Source organism: Dipodomys spectabilis, unplaced genomic scaffold, assembly GCF_019054845.1.
Source record: "Dipodomys spectabilis isolate Male_0828 unplaced genomic scaffold, ASM1905484v1 ptg000242l, whole genome shotgun sequence".
Classification (NCBI taxonomy): domain Eukaryota; kingdom Metazoa; phylum Chordata; class Mammalia; order Rodentia; family Heteromyidae; genus Dipodomys; species Dipodomys spectabilis.
In genome coordinates, this window is record NW_024870919.1 from 6,340,371 (window position 1) to 6,360,206 (window position 19,836).

Consider the following 19,836-nt stretch of genomic DNA (forward strand, 5'->3'; position numbering starts at 1 on the left):
TGAAATATGTTGTACTGAAGTCCCAGTGTTTTGAAGCACTAAGGATCTTCTCAATATTTTTCTGAATTACATTTGAACTCTAAGTAAATTTTTCTGGGCCTTGGTAGACCAATTATCGATCTATCCTTCCAGGAACTACTTTTTGGCTCACTTATGCAGGACTAAAATCTTTCATTAATCATAGGGGAGGGGTATTAAAAATAATCTTATGACACTTTGTGAACTTGTTCACTCATATGAGCTGGTCAGCTGTAAGTTGAATGTTTGAATTGTCATACATACTCTCAAATTTTGTGATCTCATCTTTCATTTTAAGTTGCCGTGCATTTCACAATTGCTTACTGCTAATTCCTGCATCTCAAGGAATTGGGGCCCTTAAATATAGGAAATTAGAACTTGAGATGGATCTTCAAATACTTTGTGTTGGCATGTTGCATGGGCCTTGGTGAGAAGTCTTGCCTCTGTTATCTGATGATGCCGATAACTGGGACCTGGGATCCTAGGAATCATTGTGTCATGCAGAAGAATAATATTTGTTAGACACCTTATCAGCAAAATTTGGGCATAATTAGTAGGATTGCTTCAGAAATATGTTGAAAAACAGTTTGGGACCAGCGAGTTAAAACAATAAACAGAGAAGCAGAGCAAAATCCCTTTTAGATTAGCGGAAAACAACATTGTTTTTTTTACCATGTGAATTCAGAAGACCAAGAACAGTTAGAATGTATCACAAGTTTATACCAAAGACATTGCTCTGATACTTTATATATTCTAATATACATTTTAAACCTAATTATTTATATTCCTATTCTATTTATTGGAATAAATAAATATTAATTTATTAGTGAAATTATCAACTAATTCTAGTAAGTTTCACTGTGTGAAATATAAAATCAGCACATATAAATATAAAATATATAACTATATAATATAAGAAAAAGACACATGCTTTGCATTGTTCTGTTGTGGTTACAGTATCAAAGGCAACTCTGTTTTAAAGTATTATTCCATTATCTGTACCTCAGTGTTTGATAGAGTTGGACCTAAAGCTTTACCATTAAAACATTACCAATTAAAGGCCTAATAATGAGGAGAAACATCTGGACTTCTCCTGCAACTATGAAAATATTTCGTGATAGAAATGCAGTGGTGTAAGTTCCTGCCTGGTTGGATGGTAGACAGGCCAGGACATTAAGTAATCACGCATATGATCAATTTTTTCACCTTCTTGGCTTTAGCTACTTTTGAAATGTTAGATATAATAAACAATTATATTTTGATAAAATATCTTCTAGTCTGAACACTTCTGACTGAACTGTTCATCTCTCTATGATCCCTTGTAACATTTAAGTTTTGTTCAAGTAAAACAATCTATGTTGTCAGGGTAAGATATTCTGATTGGTCTGTTCCTACATGAGAGAAGAGTAAAGGGTCAGGTAGACATTTGTGCCAGTAAGACCTCATTTGGGAAAATGTCAGCTGCAGAATGTTATAAGTAGCTCTTAAGCAAGGCTTACTTTGAATCCATTAGCTCCACAAACCTAATTCAGTTGGATCAATAAGTACTTGAAAAAGCCATCACCTTTGGACCTAGCTATAAATTATTGAAAGTATGATCACATTCCAAATGAAAAAGACTTAAAATTGTCATTGACAAAAAAAATTGCAAATGTGAGCAATCGATTGAACATGTAATTTTTCCCCTATTCACAGAATTTTAGGGAAATAATAGCATTGTTAGGAACAATAAGATTTCCTTGTTCCAAGTAGGCACCCACGGATATAAGCCTGTATAAAGATTGCATCACTAACTACTTAAATTTAGAAGATACTACATGCTTCAGCAGCACGTATTCCCAAATTACAATACAGAGATTAACATGGCAATTGCACAAGGATGATATGAAAATTTGTGAAGTATTCCGTATTTTTCATTCTTCAGATGCAAGGAATGAAAAACAGTTATTAAAAAGTTGATTACAGGGCTGGGAAGGTGACTCAGTGGTAGAGCGCTTGCCTTGCATGCTCGAGGCCCTGGGTTCGATTCCTCAGCACCACATAAGCAAAAAGAAAAAAGCCGGAAGTGGCGCTGTGGCTTCAGTGGTAGAGCACTAGCCTTGAGCTGAAGAGCTGAGGAACAGCACCCAGGCCCAGAGTTCAGGCCCCAGGACCGGACCTAAAAAAAAAAAAAGTTGATTACAAAATAACAAGTGTAACAACAAACGTAATTCCTTTAAATTAAATTTAGTTTGGCATTAGTGTATTAAATCTTCACCTCAGAAAGGCGTTTACATAGCATAAACTTTACAAAACTTTTGAAATTAGACAAAATTGTCATTTTATCCCAAAGAAAAATAATATTAGGACCTAGGCAAAAAAGGAATCTAAAACTTTCTATATGGAATACAATCTGAAAGGACACATTAATGAACCTATATATTATAAAATAATATAGAATTCAAAGTATATCTAGGAAAGAATAAAATAAATTATGAACATTATGCAAACATAGAATATAGAATATTTTAAAATATTCTTTTTCAGACAACCACCAGAAATACTTTAGTTTCTGTACTACTCATTTCAACAGATACATTAAAATTATTTCTGATTAAAAAATCACAAACTCTGCAGAAATCATTATACATGTATACAAAAACTCTTGAATTCATTTTGACATCCAATGCAGGCAATTCACTTGGAAGAATTCCATGGAATTCATGAATTTTTACAGTAAGTATTGGTGTTGCCGGGCGCTGGTGGCTCACTCCTGTAATCCTAGCTACTCAGGACACTGAGATCTAAGGCTCACGGTTCAAAGCCAGCCCGGGAAGGAAAGTCCGTGAGACTCTTATCTCCAATAAACCACTAGAAAACTGGAAGTGAAGCTGTGGCTCAAGTGGTAGAGCACTCACCTTGAGCTGAAGAGCACAGGCATAGCGCCCAGGCCCAGTGTTCAAGCCCCATGACCGAGCCAAAAAAAAAAAAAAAAAGATATTGTCCTTATTTGGATTGTGGAATTATTTTGTACGGACACAAAGGATGGACTTGCATTTTTGAAATTTAAGAAACTTAACCCTACCATTAGGACTTAAGAGAACAATTTGTACAGCCTTCCACAGCTTCATAGAGGTAGTGATAAATACTTATCCTTTGGGCAATTTCAAATGCAGTTTCTTCTAAGTTGTTCTTCACGCCTGGTTTATATAATGGTTCAACAGAAGGAGATCCAGTGTATCTTTGCTATCTCAATTCTCAGCACAAGATGTAAGGGGGTCAAGAGGCCTTTAGTTAGGGCATTGGTATCTGTATCATGATGAAGTAAGAAAGAAGCCAGTCTGGTATTATTCTGCATATATACACTTTGCAGGGGTGTCCAGCCATCTACAGTTATTGCATTTGCCACTTGAGCCACCAACTCATGGACAATGTCTAAGCGTCCACTGTCGGCTTCCAGGTGAAGTGGGTATACTCATCATCATCCCCTATTATTCACATGAGTGGCCTTTTTGAAAAGTAGTTTCCGCACTGTAGTAAGCTGAATATTTTCAGTAGCCCAATGAAGAAATTTACTTGGATCCTTCTCCATTTTTTGTCTTGCAATTGATACTATTCCTTACTTTTTCATCTTGTTCCTCATCTTTCTAAGAATTCACTAAGCAGAGACTTTGAGAGCCAGTGGGAATGAGGTTTCCATGTATTTCCCTAACAGTTCACATAGGTTGAACTGGTCAGAAATATCCGGTGAATTTTCTGCATATTTTTTTCACCATGATTTATATTCTCTTTTTCTAATTTTACTATTCGAAATTATTCTAACTGGAGAGTAGGGAATTGATGGAGAACAGAGGAAAGATGTTCCTCCATATTCAAAGGTACAGACTGAAAATGAGAACCAGTGATGTCTTCATGTGCAGCTTATTCTAGGAATGAGAAAATATGAAATAATGCCTTCTATATAAATGATTTGGGAAATGGCAGAGCAAAAAGTGAAATGATACAACCAAAAATATAAAAGCAAAATAAATTAGGATAATTATGGAGCAATCATATTATCTATGAGAACCATGAAATAGAGAAAGGAAGAGAGATACACATGTGCAATGACCTAGCTAGCCACAAAATCCATGCCTCTGATCAATTGATAGAGCAAACAAAATTGTATTTTTTAAAAAAGATTGAAATAGAATTTATGTATTTACTTGAAATTAGTAAATACATTTTTAGTAGCCTACATAAAGAGACATAGCTTTGACCAAATTACAGACAAGAATCTAAATCCTTGGTAATTCTAGTAACAGATCTGACTGAAATCAGTTGAATGACACTTTTCCTGTACAATGAAGAAATAGGTCCAAGCTAGTAAAGCAGCTAGAGAAGGCAGGCAGATTGTATCTGTGACAAAACTTTGTGTAAAATGGTATTGAGGATTTCTTACTGGTGATCCACTTGCACTGGAAGCATGATTCTGAACTATTGCTTGCTGATTCTGAACTATTGCTTTGATCATTATATTCTCCAAGAAGAAAAAATGAGAATTGATAGTTTAGGACTACTAATACATTTTCACCTTCTCACTAAGCACCTTCAATCATCAAAATCACATGAAGACAATAGACAGGCCTACTTTTTTAGATGAAAACAAGTGTCTTTAAAAAAACATGGAATTTATGTAGTCATGCATAGGACTTCTATTTTACTAATGCCTCATATGTTTTAATAATGTTAGGTAACAATAAATAATGGATCTATTAGAAAGCTCTTAAAGCTCATATGTTCAATAGTGAGTTCTCTTACACTGTATCATGGTATTTTTTGTTTATGGTCTTATGAAGAAATTTACATTACTAACTTGAATTTCTGACAGGACAGTATCATCACTGTACATCTTGCTTCTATACTCTCAGTTTTACATTACTATATAAGTATGTGCATTAGATAACTATAGAGGAAAAAGTAGAAGCCACACTGATGGCTCATGTCTTTAATCCTAGTTAATCAGAAAGATGAAATCTGAGGATTGTGGTTTGAAAGCAGACCAAGAAAAAAAAGTCCATTAGATTCTGATTTGAAAGTGACCAGCAAAAGATAGAAATGGAGCTGTGGTACAAGCAATAAAATGCTAGCCTTGAGAAAACTGAAATAAAAAATAACAAATTCTGGCAAAAAGCTGTGTGTACAGTAGGAAATGCCCTGCTGTGTTAGGAGCCATTCCAGATGTGTGAGAGGCTCTGAGTTTTGTCTACAGTTGTTCGGAGACCAATATTGCCATCTTCCCGGGGGTTGGAATATTCATGTGCTCAAGGACTGCTGAGGCCTTGGGCTACCCGTTGGTGTGTGTGTGTGTGTGTGGTGTGTGTGTGTGTGTGTGGTGTGTGTGTGTGTGTGTGTGTGTGTGTGTGTGTGTGTGTGTATTTTTCCCTCATTTTTCTCTGTCCACTTGGTGAGTGCCTGTCTGCCTATTCCTAAATTCAGATGGTGCCGCTTCTCCATTGCAACCTTGCCTTTAGCCCCCTATCAGGATCTATAATGAGTCTTAAATTGTCAGAGACCTAAATATTCCACTTTTCCTTTGGAGCCCAAGTTCAGCTATCCATATCTTTGTCCACCTCCAGAGGAGGTGTGTGTGTGTGTTTGCCAGGGCTTGAACTCAGAACCTAGGTGTTATCCTAGGTATCTTTAGCTTGTTTGCACAAGGTTGGTGCTGTACTACTTGAACTACGGTAGCTCCACTTCCCATCTTTTTCGTGATTCTTTGGAGATAAGAGTTTGCCCAGGCTAGCTTTGAATCTTGATTGATCCATAGGTCTCAGCCTTGAGTAGCTAGGATTATAGGCATGAGCCACTGGCATCCAACTGCATGGATATCTTTTCCTACACTCTTCTGTTCTAACAGCTGTCTACTTGCCCTGGCCTAGATCTCTGACCTCCACATCAGCTTCCACCAGCCTCTGACTGTGAAGAACATAAAACTCAAACCTGATCCCATTCTTTTTCCTCAGGGGAGGAGGTTATGTTTCATCTGAAGCCAGGGATAAGAGGGGTAGCTGTAGATGTGTGCTCAGCTGGAGAGAGGTAGTCTGTTTTAGCCAAGAAAGGAAGTGTGGCCAGATGCTAATAGCTCATGCTCTCATACTCCTAGCTCCTCAGGAGTCTGAGATCTGAGGATTGCCATTCAGAGGCAGCCCAGCTAGAAAAGTCTGTGAGACACTCTTCTGCAAATAACCACCCAAAAGCTGGAAGAAAAGCTGTGGCTTAAGTGGAAAAGTGCTAGCCCTGAATGAAAAATGTGAGGGACAGAGCCCAGGACCTGAGATCAAGCCCTAGAACCAAGGTGCTTATGCGTGCACACGCACGCACACGCGCGCGCGTGCACACACACACACACACACACACACACACACACACACAAACATACACAGTAAGGTGGTAATGATGAGTTGAGCTAGAACTGGGGGCAGTCCTGAGGCATTGTCACAGTAAACTCTACAGGCATATCAAGTGTTATCTCCCTAAATCCTTCTTGGGCTGAGGGGTCTGGGCCATGGAAGTAAGTTCCATGGAACCAGTCCCTCCATTTGTGCACTGGGCCACAGGACCAAGGAGAGGGCACTATGGATGCTCATTTGTAGTCAGCCCACGATTGCAGACCTTCCTGTGTCCCTGAGCACTGGTGAGAAAAGCAGGCCTCTGAGCCCTGCGACTCCAGGGACAGCTAGTGCTACAAGCATCAGCCAGCCGGCTGTGGATTCCTGAGCCTACAAGTCTTTCATGAGCCCAACTCAACACTTGCCCAAGGTGTGCCTGACAAATTCACTCTTGTGATACCTGCATGAATGGGCATTACCTGGTATGAAATCTTGCAGCTTCTGCCCCTCCTGGCTCAGAACTGTGGTTTGAGACATCAATTTACTGCTCAGATCCACATTACATGCATGACAGATGCCATTCTGATTATCTCCATGCCCCAAGGCTCCACCCTTCTCTGGTACTATGTCTTGCTTTGTAGACAATGGCCTCCAAACAGGCTGCTCTCAAGCCGCGTAGGACACCTAGACATTGGGAGACCCTTAGGGGCCCACTGGAAAGTACTCTGCCTAGAGCCACATAGGTACTAGCAGGCCAGGGGTTGGTCATGGGGCTTGAACTCTGGGACTGGGCGTTGTCCCTAAGCTCTTCAGCTTACCACTTGAGCTAAAGAGCCACTTCCGGTTTTATGGAGGTTCCTTGGAGATCAGAGTCTCTTGGACTTTCCTGCTTGGGCTGGCTTTGAACTGTGGTCCTCACATCTCAGTCTTCTGAGGACTAGTCTTTCACCACAGTGGAGTAGGAGCTCCTGAAAGCTTTTCTTTAATTTTTCTGTGCCATTACTGGGGCTTGAACTCAGGGTCTGGGCTCTGGTCTCTTAACATTTTCCCTCAAGGTTAGCACTTTACCACTTGAGCCACAGCTCCATTTCTGGCTTTTAGTAGTTCATTGGCAAGAAGAGTCTCACTAACTTTCCTCCCCTGAGCTGGCTTCACATAAGATCTCTATCTCAGTCTCCTGAGTAGCTAAGATTTACAGGGGTTGAGCCACTGGTGGCATTGTGCTAGAAGCTTTTCTTTTCTTTTTATTGTGAAAATACTGTACAGAGGGGTTAAAATTACATGGGCAAGATAATGAGTACATTTCTTACCAAGCATTGTAGCCTCCTTCTTTGTTTCCCCTTCCCATCACTTCCCAGCCTCCCCTCGGCCCCCCACCCAACCTTCCCCCCGCCCGCACCAAAGTTGTAAAGTTCGTTTTAAACATGACAACTTATACTTCTCATTGTTGCAATGGGTCAAACAAGCGTTCTTCCCTGCGTTTGCCCTGCCTTCTATATGCAAAGGAGGTCAGAGGGTCAGGAGCTGTTAAAAATAAGATTCCAGCCACAGGAAATGGATGGGGTCCCTGGTAAAAAGCCGAGCTAATCTTCCCCCTGGGCCCCATTGTGGGACCCCACCCTCTGCCCTACCTGTGACTCAGCCTTGAATGTCCTGCCATACTTGCTTGAAGCCACAGAACCTTCATTCCACCCACACCATCTGCTCTACACCTCAGGACCTTTGCCCATGCTGTACCTTCTGCCTGAGGCCCTCTGCCCTGAATCCACATCTTGGAACTCCTGGGGAATTTTGGCACTGCTTATATCACCTCCTGGAGCAAGTATTTACTTCCCTTCTCCCACTTTTTTTTTCATATTGAGTTGCTAGAGATGGAACTTGTGCAGGCTGACTGGCAAAGGCTCTATCTTGTGTGTGTGTGTGTGTGTGTGTGTGTGTGTGTGTGTGTGTGTGCATGTGCGTGCCAGTCCTAGGGTTTGATTTCATGGCCTGGATGCTATCCTATCCCTGAGCTTTTGTGCTCAAGGCTAGCACTCTAGTACTTAAACCACAGCTCTACTTCTGGCTTTTTGTGTTTAATTGGAGAAAAGTGTATCATATAGACTTTCCTGCTTGCAATTGGGATCCTCAGATCTCAGCCTCCTGAGTAGCTTACAGAGGTTAACCACCAACACCTACCCTCTACCCTACCTCTTACCTATAACCTTGGCCCTCCTCTGATTCCCAGAAGAATATGTCTCATCAGGCTCACTTATTTTTTTGCCAATCTTGGGGCATGAACTCAAGTTCTGGGCATGTTCCTGAGCTTCTTTTGCTCAAGGCTAGCCCACTATCACTTAAGCCACAGTGCCACTTTTGGCTTTTTCTCTTTCTGTGGTACTGAGCAATCGAACCCAGGGCTTAGTGCGTGCTAGGTAAGCACTCTACCATTAAGCCACATTCGCACCCCAAGGCTCCCTTCTAATGGGAATTATGAGGGTGAGATTTATTGGCATATCCCTTTCGGCATATATATTGTTGACTATTTCATATCTTTGCCAAGATTTCGGACCAGCCTGTGACTCAGCAATGAGGAATGATAAATGAGTGATAGCCACCAGGCCCTAGAGGTCTAGGCTCACATCCTACAGAGGGATAGAGAATATGGAACCAGAAACTTTGACAACTCCTACAGTCTAGGTACTGTGATCTCCCTGGAGGCAGTGGCTGGCTGCTAGGTGTCCTGATTGGACACCTCAGCCAGAACATAAGACTTCAGTTATTAAATGGCAGAGAAGAATGCTTTGTTCGAGCTTCCAGCTCAGACTTAGAACTCTCTGAGGGCTTGTTCCAGCTTACCCAGGTTGGGGGACTGGGTATGGGCAACCTGCTGAATGCCTGTCATCCATACATCATCCATCCATACACAGAGATATAGAGTTATTGCCTCCTTTTTGGGGGGGCAGGGGGGGCAGTTCCAGGTTTGTTCTATGAGTCTAGGCCTTGTCCCTGAGTTCCTTTTGCTCAATGGTAGCATTCTGTCCTTGAGCCACAGCCCCATTCATGTTTTTTTTTTCCCTGTGATCTCTTAAAAATAAGAGTGTCTCAGGCTTTCCTGCCACGGCTGAATTCAAATTGTCATTCTCTACATCTCAGCTTCCTGAGGAGTTAGGATTACAGGCAAGAGCCCTGGCTCCTTCGTTTCTTTTCATCTTTTTGTGCTTTTTTGTAATTTTAACAATCTGAAATCTTCAAGGTGTCATTCTAATGGTTTGCATTCAAAAGAAACTAACCAAGCTTGGAGTTCGAAAGCCAGGACTGTCACCCACAAATGGAAGGAGATCCTGAAAAACTCATTCATATTCATGTGAATGCTAATGGAATGTTATAAAAGTAATAATTAAATTTGCAGTAAATTCATGATTCTATTTTATAATGCCACAGAAAAGTTATTGGATTTATATCTTCCATTCTAGCACCATAGTATGATTCCCATAATGGAAGGATACTAATTTTTAATTAATGCTTTTATAAGTATTCAAACACGATACTTCATTAAATGGAGGCATAATTTAATGACTAATAATGGTTATCATATATATAATTTAATATCCTCACATTCCCTCTCTCTCTGTATGCATATACATCTACATATCTATCTATCTATCTATCTATCTATCTATCTATCTATCTATCTATGTTCCTTTCTATATATAGATATATATCTATATTCTATAGATATCTCTATAGATATATAGAGATATATAGATATATCTCTCTATATATATCTATATATCTTCTCTATATATCTATAAATTTATAGATATATAGAGACATATATAGATCTATCTATATCTATATCTATCTATCTATATATATATATATATAGAGAGAGAGAGAGAGAGAACGATCACTCCTGTGGCTTGATTACAGGTCATCAGAACTTTCTGGAGCTCAGTTTGCCAGAGGCTGGTGTGCTAAGACTGTGATCCCATTTATGGATTGGCCATTGTAGGCCTTGAGTTGAAATCCCAGCATCATCAAAAATTTATTCGTGCAGTAAGAAGCCAATTTTGACACTTTTTTCCTTCTCTTTGAATGTCCTGGGTCTCAGTATGATGTATAATCCATATGCAAATATATCCTATGTGATATGATGTAATAAAAGAACTATTATATGGGTAATAATACTAAATAATCAAGGGTAATAAAGATCATATGCAGTAAACCCATGCATGAAAATAGATCTCATATATTAGTATTACTTTTTCCAGTGCTGGGCTTCATTTCAGGCCCTGGGAACTAGTCTGAATTTCTTGTCTTCAAGGACAGTGAGCTTTTCCCCTTTACCCACAGTGTCACAGAGTTATCCAGACCCTCAGTTCAAATAAAAGGCCTGCCAGAAAAATGGTGCAAATTCCAAATCAGGGCCTTATAATAATTATTATTTTTTTGGCCAAGCACAGGGCTTGCATTCAGGTCTTGGCATCTCTGCCACAGCCCACCCTTGGATCCTAGGACCCTAGTTCAAATCTTGAGGCTGGCAAAAAAAGGAGAAGCATAAAACTGAGAAGTTCAAGAGGTGGTTTTTTACTTTTTTTTTCCCTTTGTATTATGACCATCCTGGATGTAAATGACAAGGCAAGAAAGAGTACATGACTTTGCATTGCTGATGTTTGGCAGACTGTTAAAGAAGCCATAGCCAAAACTGGGAACTTAGGTCTGGAGGTCGAATCCTGGGATTGCCACTAATGAATGGCAGAGATTCTAAAAACCCATTCCCATGTACATCTATACAAATGGAATGTTATAAAAGTAACAAGTAAATTAGTAGTTAGTGTTTGATTATATTATAAAATTATTCACAACATTTATAATACAATGACTAATTTTCAATTAATACTTTATTATGTATTCAATCATGATCCTTAAAAAAGGAAGGAATAATTTAATTCCCAGTAATCAGTAGTAATATCGTATATGCAATTTCATAGTATACAGACATCTCTCTCTTGTTTCATGCATCTAGAGCTATCCATCTATCTATCTATCTATCTATCTATCTATCTATCTATCTATCTATCTATCTATCTACCTATCTATCTATCTGTCTGTCTGTCTGTCTCTCTATCTATCTATATCTCTGTAGAGATATGTATCTATATCTCTGTAGAGATATAGATAGATAGATAGAGATATATCTATATCTCTGTAGAAATATAGATAGATAGATAGAGATATATCTCTATCTCTATCTCTCTCTATCAGCCACTACTATGGCTTGTTCCCAGGTCCTCAGAACTGGCTGGAAGCTCAGTTTGCCAAAGGCTTTTGTTCTACAACTGACCCTTTCATGAATTGGGCATTGTGGGCTGTGAGTTCAAATCCCAGCATGGCCAAAATTTTATATGTGGTGTCAGAAGCCAATTTTGACACATTTTTTTCCTTGTCTGTGAAAGTTCTGGGTCTCAGTATGATGTATAATCTATATGCAAATAGATCCATGTGATAAGATGTAATAAATGAAATAGATGCTATATATGTATTATCACTAAATAAAATAAAAACAATGGTAATAAATGTCATAAGTTTTGAACCCATGCACGTAAATAGATCTCATATATAGATATTATTTTTTTCAGTACTGGGGCTTGAAATTGGGCCCTAAAATTCTTGCTGAAATTCTTGTCTTCAACGACGGTGAGCTTACTCTCCGCCATAGTACCACAGAGTTACCCAGACCCTGAGTTCAAATCCCAGGCCTGCCAGAAAAACAGTGCAAATTCCAAGCCAGGGCCTTAATATTTTTTTTGGCCATGCCTGGGGCTTGAACTCAGCTCGTGCAACTCTGTTTCAGTTCTGATCATCCTAGGCTGCTGTGCAGCTTCTGGACCCACAGCCCATCCTGAGATCCTAGGACCTGAGTTCAAACATTGGGACTATCAAAAAAAAAAGTAGAAGCGCTAGGAAGATGGCTCAGTAAACAGTGCTTGCCTTGCATATATAAGGCCCTGGGTTAGATTCCTCAGCACCATATAAGCAGAAAAACCTGGAAGTAGTCTTATGGCTCAACTGGTAGGGCGATAGCCTTGAGCTGAAGAGTTGAGGGACAGCACCCAGACCCAGAGTTCTGGCCCCCAAACTGAAAACAAAGGAGAAGGATAAAACTGGGAAGTTCCAGAAGGCAGTTTTATATGTTTTTTTTCTTTGCATTGCAACCATTTTGGTTCTAAATGACAGGGCCTGGAAAGTGTACGTGACCTTGCCCTGCTGAAGTTTGGTGGGCTATCAGGGAAGCCATAGCCAAAATCAGCAACCTAGGCCTGGGTGTGAATCCCAAGACTGCCACCTATGAATGGCAGGAGATCCTAAGAAATGCATTTTGATATATATCCATACAAATGGAATGTTGCAAAGTAATAATTACATTAGTAGTGTATGATTATATTATAAAATTATACACAATAATTATAGTATATTGACTAATTTTCAATTAATACTATATTATGTATTCAACCATAATACTTAAATAAAGGAAGGAATAATTTATTGATAATTCGTAGTAATATAGTATATATAATTAATTAATATACAGACATCCCTGTCTTGTTTTATACATACATATATATATGTACTTATATATGTATGTGTATACATATGTGTGTGTGTGTGTGTGTGTGTGTGTGTGTGTGTGTGTGTGTGTGTGTAACAATCTACATATCTATTTCTACACTTGACATTCCTGGGGCTCTGTGGTAGAGTGCTCGCCTAGTATGTATGAAGCCCTGGGATCCATTCCACAATATCACATGAACAGAATTAACAGCAAGTAGTGCTGTCATTCAAGAAGTGGAGCACTGCTGTTGAGCATGAAAGCTTATGGATTGTGTTTAGGCCCTTACTCAGGCCCCAGGACTGGCACCAAAAACAAGTTAGAATATTCTGACTGCAAGTATAGAAGGCCAGGATTTCAAATACCTCATCACAGAGCAAGCCGCGAGTCTGAAGCCGATGGATGCCACCTAACATGACTTAGCCAGAGGTCAACAGCTGCAACCCAGCACCATGGAAACAGATGATGCTGGCTCACCCCTTGCTGCTTGGGGGATGATATCAGACACTGGTGGGTTGAAAACTCAGCCCTGACAGGAAGTCTGCGAGACTCTGAGCTATGCCTCAAAATGGTAGAGCTCTAGCCTTGAGGAAAAGATCTTCGGACAGTACCTCCAACCTATGAGTGAAATCTCCGAGGCTGATGATACTCCCCACAAAAAAACACCCCTCTAAACCGTAAGATGTTAACTTGTGTGGTTTGTGATGTGTATGTGAAAGAGTGGTGATACTGATGAAAGCACCTTAAATCTAAAGACAGTTTATACTATACAGCTATGTGATGAAACCTTCCTGGGGTGCTCGGTCCTGAGTCTTTCACGGGGTGCTGGATCATTCATGGGGTACTGTGTGCTGAGTCATTCACAGGGTGCTATGTGCTGAGTCATTCACGAGTTGTATTCTTTCATCTGGTCCTTATAAGAGCTACACAAGTAAGATGATTGTGCAGATGAGTAAGTTGAGGCTCAGATATGTCCCCAAGGCAGGGCCAAATTTATGTATATATTTAGCTCTAGTGATGTCTCCTGCAGACAATTGTTTTGGTTTAATTTTCACCATCATGAACCTTGAACTCACAGGCTAGGTGCTGAATTTCTTCTTGGGCTTATGGCTAAAGTTCTACCATGCTGAGCCAAGGACCTCCTTGCAGCAAAGTGTCAGGGCTTAGGTGTCTTTAGCTGAGGTCTATCATCCTGTCTGCTCAGGAAGCTGAAGATCTTGGTTCAAAGCAATTTCAGATCATGGTCCAAAGCCAGCCTGGGCAGGAAATTCCTTGAGATGGTTATCTCCTAAAACCACCAGAAAGCCTGAAGGGGCCCTATAGCTCAAGTGCTAGAGCGCTAGATTTGAGCTGAAGAGATGAGAGACAGCACCCAGACCCAAACTTCAACTCCTCCAACTTACAAGAAAAGAAAGAAAGAAACCTGAAGTGGAGTGCTGGGAATTTTTCCTAGGGGTAGACTGCTTTGCATGTGTGAAACCCTGGGTTTGAATCCTCAGTACCACATCCATAGAAATGTTCCACATCCCTGAAATGGCACTGTGGCTCAAGTGGTAGAGTGCTGTCCTTGTACAGGAGAAACTCAGATACAGTGGTTAGGTCCTGAGTTCAAGCACCAGGACTGGTATATGCACACACACACACACACACACACACACACACACACACACACGGAGGCATCGTTGCCAATAATGAATCATTTCATTAGGTATAGCTCCCTAATTGTCTACCAGGAGCACTCTTGAATTAATGGTAGCAGTTTGTTTCAACATTGAAACATAGTCTTATAAAGACAGGATGAGTGCAGGGAACTTGGCCTGCCCCGGGATGTGGCACAAATGAAGTTTTCCTGTCCAAACAGAGCACTGCGGAGAGAGAGAGCTTGGGGTAAAAAGAGGCCTTTTTCTCCTGACCTTCAGAGCCTGCCCACACTCATTCTCAGTAATTGGCCTGGATGAATTGTTTGTTACACAGCTGTACAGGAGTGAGGCCTTTTGTCTGCCTGTTCCAACAATGAAGCAGAGTTCCTCCAGCAGCCTTGGGTATGGAGAACCCCTCAGGCTACTCTGGGAACAGTGAGGGTAACCCCGGAATATGCACTGTTTAGAAAGCACTGTCTGTGCTATGAAACCATTCTATTCAAAGCAAATTTCCTAGCTAGGTGCCTTTCTTCATAGAACCTCTGGATGTTCACTGATACAAATGCATGCATACATACTCAGACACATGGAGTTAATGGCTTTTTTGTAGCAGGTTCTGAGGCTTGAACTGTTAGCCTAGACATTTTCCCTAAGCTCCTTTTACTCAATGAACCATTTTATTGTGTCTTAAACCATGATTATGATAGCCTGGGATCCAGCTTCTATACCCACATATGATCCAGGGAACCTAGGACCCGAGTTCAACTCCCAGCACTGGCAAAAGTACATCAAACCAACAAAAATGGAGGAGGAAAAACCCAGGAAGTTTCACACAACAGTTTTACATTTGTTTCCTCAGCACTGTTACCCTCCTTGGTCTCAATGACTAGTCTTTTAATTGTATGTGACCTTGCATGACAAAAGCTGGAGGGGTATCAGTAAAGCCTGAGTCCAACCCAGATATGTAGGCCCTGAGTTCGATCCTGGGACTGCACCTACACACTGCCGAAGATCTAGGAAACTTGTTCCTATGTATTGGAACACTAATAAAATGTTTGAAATGTACTAATTGAATTACTAATTAGTTAGTCATTCTAGTATAAGATTGTATGTAATAAATATAGGTCATTGATTAATTCTTCATTAACTGTTCTACCGTGATTAATTAATAGAGGCATAATTTTAGACCGAATAATTGGTAGTAAAAGAATATATTAAAAATAAGATATAGACATCACTCTTTATATAGGGTTATACACTAGAATCTACATAAATGTATATCTGTCTGTATATATTTATGGATGTATATACATATGTAAATACACACAAAAATGCACACACACACTGCAATCTAAACATCTATCTGTTTATATATTGGCCATTCCTAGGGCTTGATCTCAGGTCCTCAATTTTGCCTGCCAACTTCACTTTCATCAGACTACTCTGCTAACATTTAACCATTCATGAAGTGAATTCATGAGTTCAATTCACAGAACTGCCAAAAAGTTAATCCTGGTGGACAAAATAATTGTCCCACTTGTTTTCCTTATCAGTGAAAGTCCTGGGTCTCAGGAATGATCTAGAATACATAGGGAAATTTTTGTCTCATGTAATAGGATGCATAAAATGGTATATATAATCATGCTCACTAAAATACATAAAAAATTAATAAAACACAAAATAAAATGAATACACTAACCTTAATATGCAGTAAATATGTGTATGTAAATATAAATCATCTGTTAAAAATGTATATGTATATTATTCTTTTAAGTGCTAGGAATTGAATTCAGGCCCTAGGAACAGGCCTGGATTTCTTGTCTTCCAGCACGGTGAACTTCCCCATCCCCCACAGTGCTGCAGATTTACCCAGACCCTGAGTTCAATTACCAGGCCTGGCAGAATAAAGGGCATGAATTTCAAGCCAAGGAGCCTCATAATATTTTAACTATTTTTAATGTATGAATATATGTACCTATTTATTTATTTTTATTTTGTCAAGCACAGAGCTTGAACTCAGGTCGTGGCAATTCTGCCTCAGCTTTGATCATTCTAGGCTCTGGTGCAGCCACTGGACCCACAGCCGAACTTGGGTTTCTGGGCCCCAGAGGCTGACAGGAAAAAAATAATAATGCGACACAGAAAAAAAAAAAGGCAACTTGCAGATGGTTGCCAGTTTTACATTTGTTTGCTTTGCAAGGTGACCATCCTGTGTGTGAATGACACATTTGAAAAATGTCGGTAACCTGGGTTCACTGAAGGCTGGCGGGCTACCAGGAAAGCCATAGGCCAACACGGCAACATAGGCCCTGTGTTGGAAGCCCCTTCCTGTCCTCTACCAATGGAGGGAGATCTTAAGAGTCTCATTCCTATTCATAGGAATACCGATGGAAGATTATGAATGGCAAGGTGGAATTGGTTATTTCTGGATACTACTATACAATTAGACAGAGTGATTTTAGGAGGCCAATGGATATTAATGAGTTTTTTTAAACATTCAAAGAATATTATTACATGGACGCAATAGTTTCCAGACAGTGGATGATTTAATTAATAATTCATTAAGTATGAAAAGAATAATATTAATTATATGGAAGTATACTAAATATCCAAGAATTGGTAGAAATGTGGTCAATATAACTGAAGAATGTATAGACATCTCTGGCACTGTATAAAGATCTATATTTTATTGTGTAATACTATCTGCTTGTCAATCTGTTCTTATTTTGTCCATCCCTGGGGCTCGATCTCAGGTGCTGGAAATGGCTGTCAGCTAAATATGCTCCAGGCTGGCATGCTGACACTCAGCCTTGTAGGCTGTGAGTTCAGATGCCAGCACTGACAAAAATTGAATCGTGTAGTAAGAAGTCCATGGTGACTCATGTTTTTCTTTTCTGTGAAAGTCCTGCATGTCAGGTGTGAGGTTCCATACATAGGCAAATCTATATCCTATGTAATAAATATTTCATGTGTAATAATCATCAATAAAATAAATGGTAAATAAATGAATAAAGCAAAAATAAAATGAATAACTATACTAAGTGCAATATGGGGGTCAGCATCTGGGGCTCTATCTCAGGGCCAAGGAAAGGCCTGGCAGCTGAATTGGCTATAGGTTGCTATGCTGACCGTCACTCATTCATGAATTGAACCTTCTAGGCCCTGAGTTTAGATCCCAGCACTGCCAAAAATGTAATTGTGGAGTTTAGAAGTTGAGTGTGACACACATTTTCTTTTTCTTTGAAAGTGCTCAGTGTTAGGTAGAATGTATAATTCAGATGCAAATCTATATGCTATGTAATAGGATGTCATAAATGGAAAAAATGACATAGGTGGAAGAATTGTCACTACAATTCTAATGACAGCTTGTTGAATAGAGCTATGTGCTGAGTCCTTCATAGGGTGCTCTGTGCTGAGTCCTTCATTGGGTGCTGGGCACTGAGTCTTTCACAGAATGCTGTGTGCTGAGTCATGCAAAGAGTGCCATGTACTGTGTCCTTCACAGGGTGCATTCTTTCATCAGGTCCTTGTAAGAGTTCTACAACTGAGATGATTATGCAGACAAGAATATTAACTCTCAGATATGTCCCCATGGCAGGAAAAAAATTATATATTTCTGAAGAGTAATGAGTTGTCTCCTGCAGACAATTGTTTTGTTTTGTTTTTTCTCAGTCATGAACCTCGAACTAGGGGCCTGGGTGCTGCCCCTTACCTTTTGGCTCATGGTTAGCACTCCATCACGTGGAACCAAGGATCCCCTTGCAGCAGAGTTCACAGCCTAGGGGTCTATAGCTGAGGTTGTCATCCCACCTTCTCAGGAAGCTGAGATCTGAGGATCTGGGTTCCAAACTATCCCAGGCACAAAAGGTACCATGAGCCTATTTTCTCCAATTAACCACTAAGAAACCTGAAGTTGAAGTTGGGTGTTTGTTGCTCATGCCTGTCATACTAACTACTCAGGAGGATAAGATACAAGGATCATGGTTAAAAGCTAGCCTGAGCTAGAAAGTCCTTGAGACACTTAGCTCTGATGGACCACCAGAAAAACTGAAATGGAGTTTTGGCTAAAGTGGTAGAGCACAAGACTTGAGCTAAAGAGCTCAGGGACAGCACCCAGGCCCAGATGTCAACTCCTACAATAACAACAACAAAAAGACAGAACAAACTAACAAACCTGAAGTAAAGGGCTGAGAATGTGCCTTAGGAGTAAAGTGTTTTTCATATATGTAACCCTGGGTTTGATTTCTCAGGACATCACTAAAAAAAAGCCTGAAGTAGCTCTGGCTCAAGTGGGAGAGGGCTATCCTTGTACAAGAGAAACTAGTTATAGTGCTCAGGTACAGTGCTCAGGTCTTCACTTCAACCTCAAGGAATGGTGTATGAGTCTGCGTGCATGTGCACGCACACACACACACACACACACACACACACACACACACACACACACACAGAGACTAGAATTGATGCTGTTACACAAAATGGTAAAACAACGGGCTTCTGTACTGAGCTCATGGTCAGCACCCCAGGCTTGTTTTCAAATCCAATACCTAGCCACCCAGGGCTCAACTAGGAGAGATCAAAGGTTTCAAAACCTGATGAGATTCACCAGCCCTTGATGACAGGAAGCTTTGATATCAGATTTGTGCTTGGATTTCCCAGGCTTCCAGAATCCTAGAGAGGAATCATAGGACCATCATCGCCGTCAATGAAACATTTCATGAGGTTCAGTGCCCTAGTTTTCTGCAAGAAGGACTCCGGAATTTTATTGAACACTGTATCTGAACACCGGAATATAGTCTCACAAAGGCAGGATAAGTGCACAGGACTTGGCCTGCCACAGGAGGTGGCACAAATGAAGGCTCCCTGTCAGTGCTCTCCCCGAGCATTGGGGAGAGAGATAGTTTGGGGTACAAAGAGACCATTTTCTCCTGACCTTCAGAGCCTGCCCAAAATCATCCTCACTATCTGACCCAGATGGAGTTGTTTGTTACACAGCTGTATAGGAGTGAGGGCTTTTGTCTGCCTGTCCATTCAATGATAAAGACTTCTTCCAGCAGGCCTGGGATGCAGAGAAACCCTCAGTCTACCCTAGAAACAGTGATGGGAGCCCTGGATTGTACACTGTCATGAAAGCAGTCTCTGTTACGAGATCATTTTATTGAATACAAATTTCCTAGCTTGGTGCCATTCATCATAACTACTCTGGAGCTTCACCTATAGGAATATATCCATACAT

At 40.3% G+C, this 19,836-nt stretch overlaps 2 pseudogenes; both read left to right on the forward strand.

The window, feature by feature from the left end:
* Window positions 1-19,836, forward strand: part of LOC122124717 — a 184,956-nt pseudogene that overhangs the window by 38,389 nt on the left and 126,731 nt on the right.
* On the forward strand, window positions 1,836-1,932 carry LOC122124758 (annotated as a pseudogene).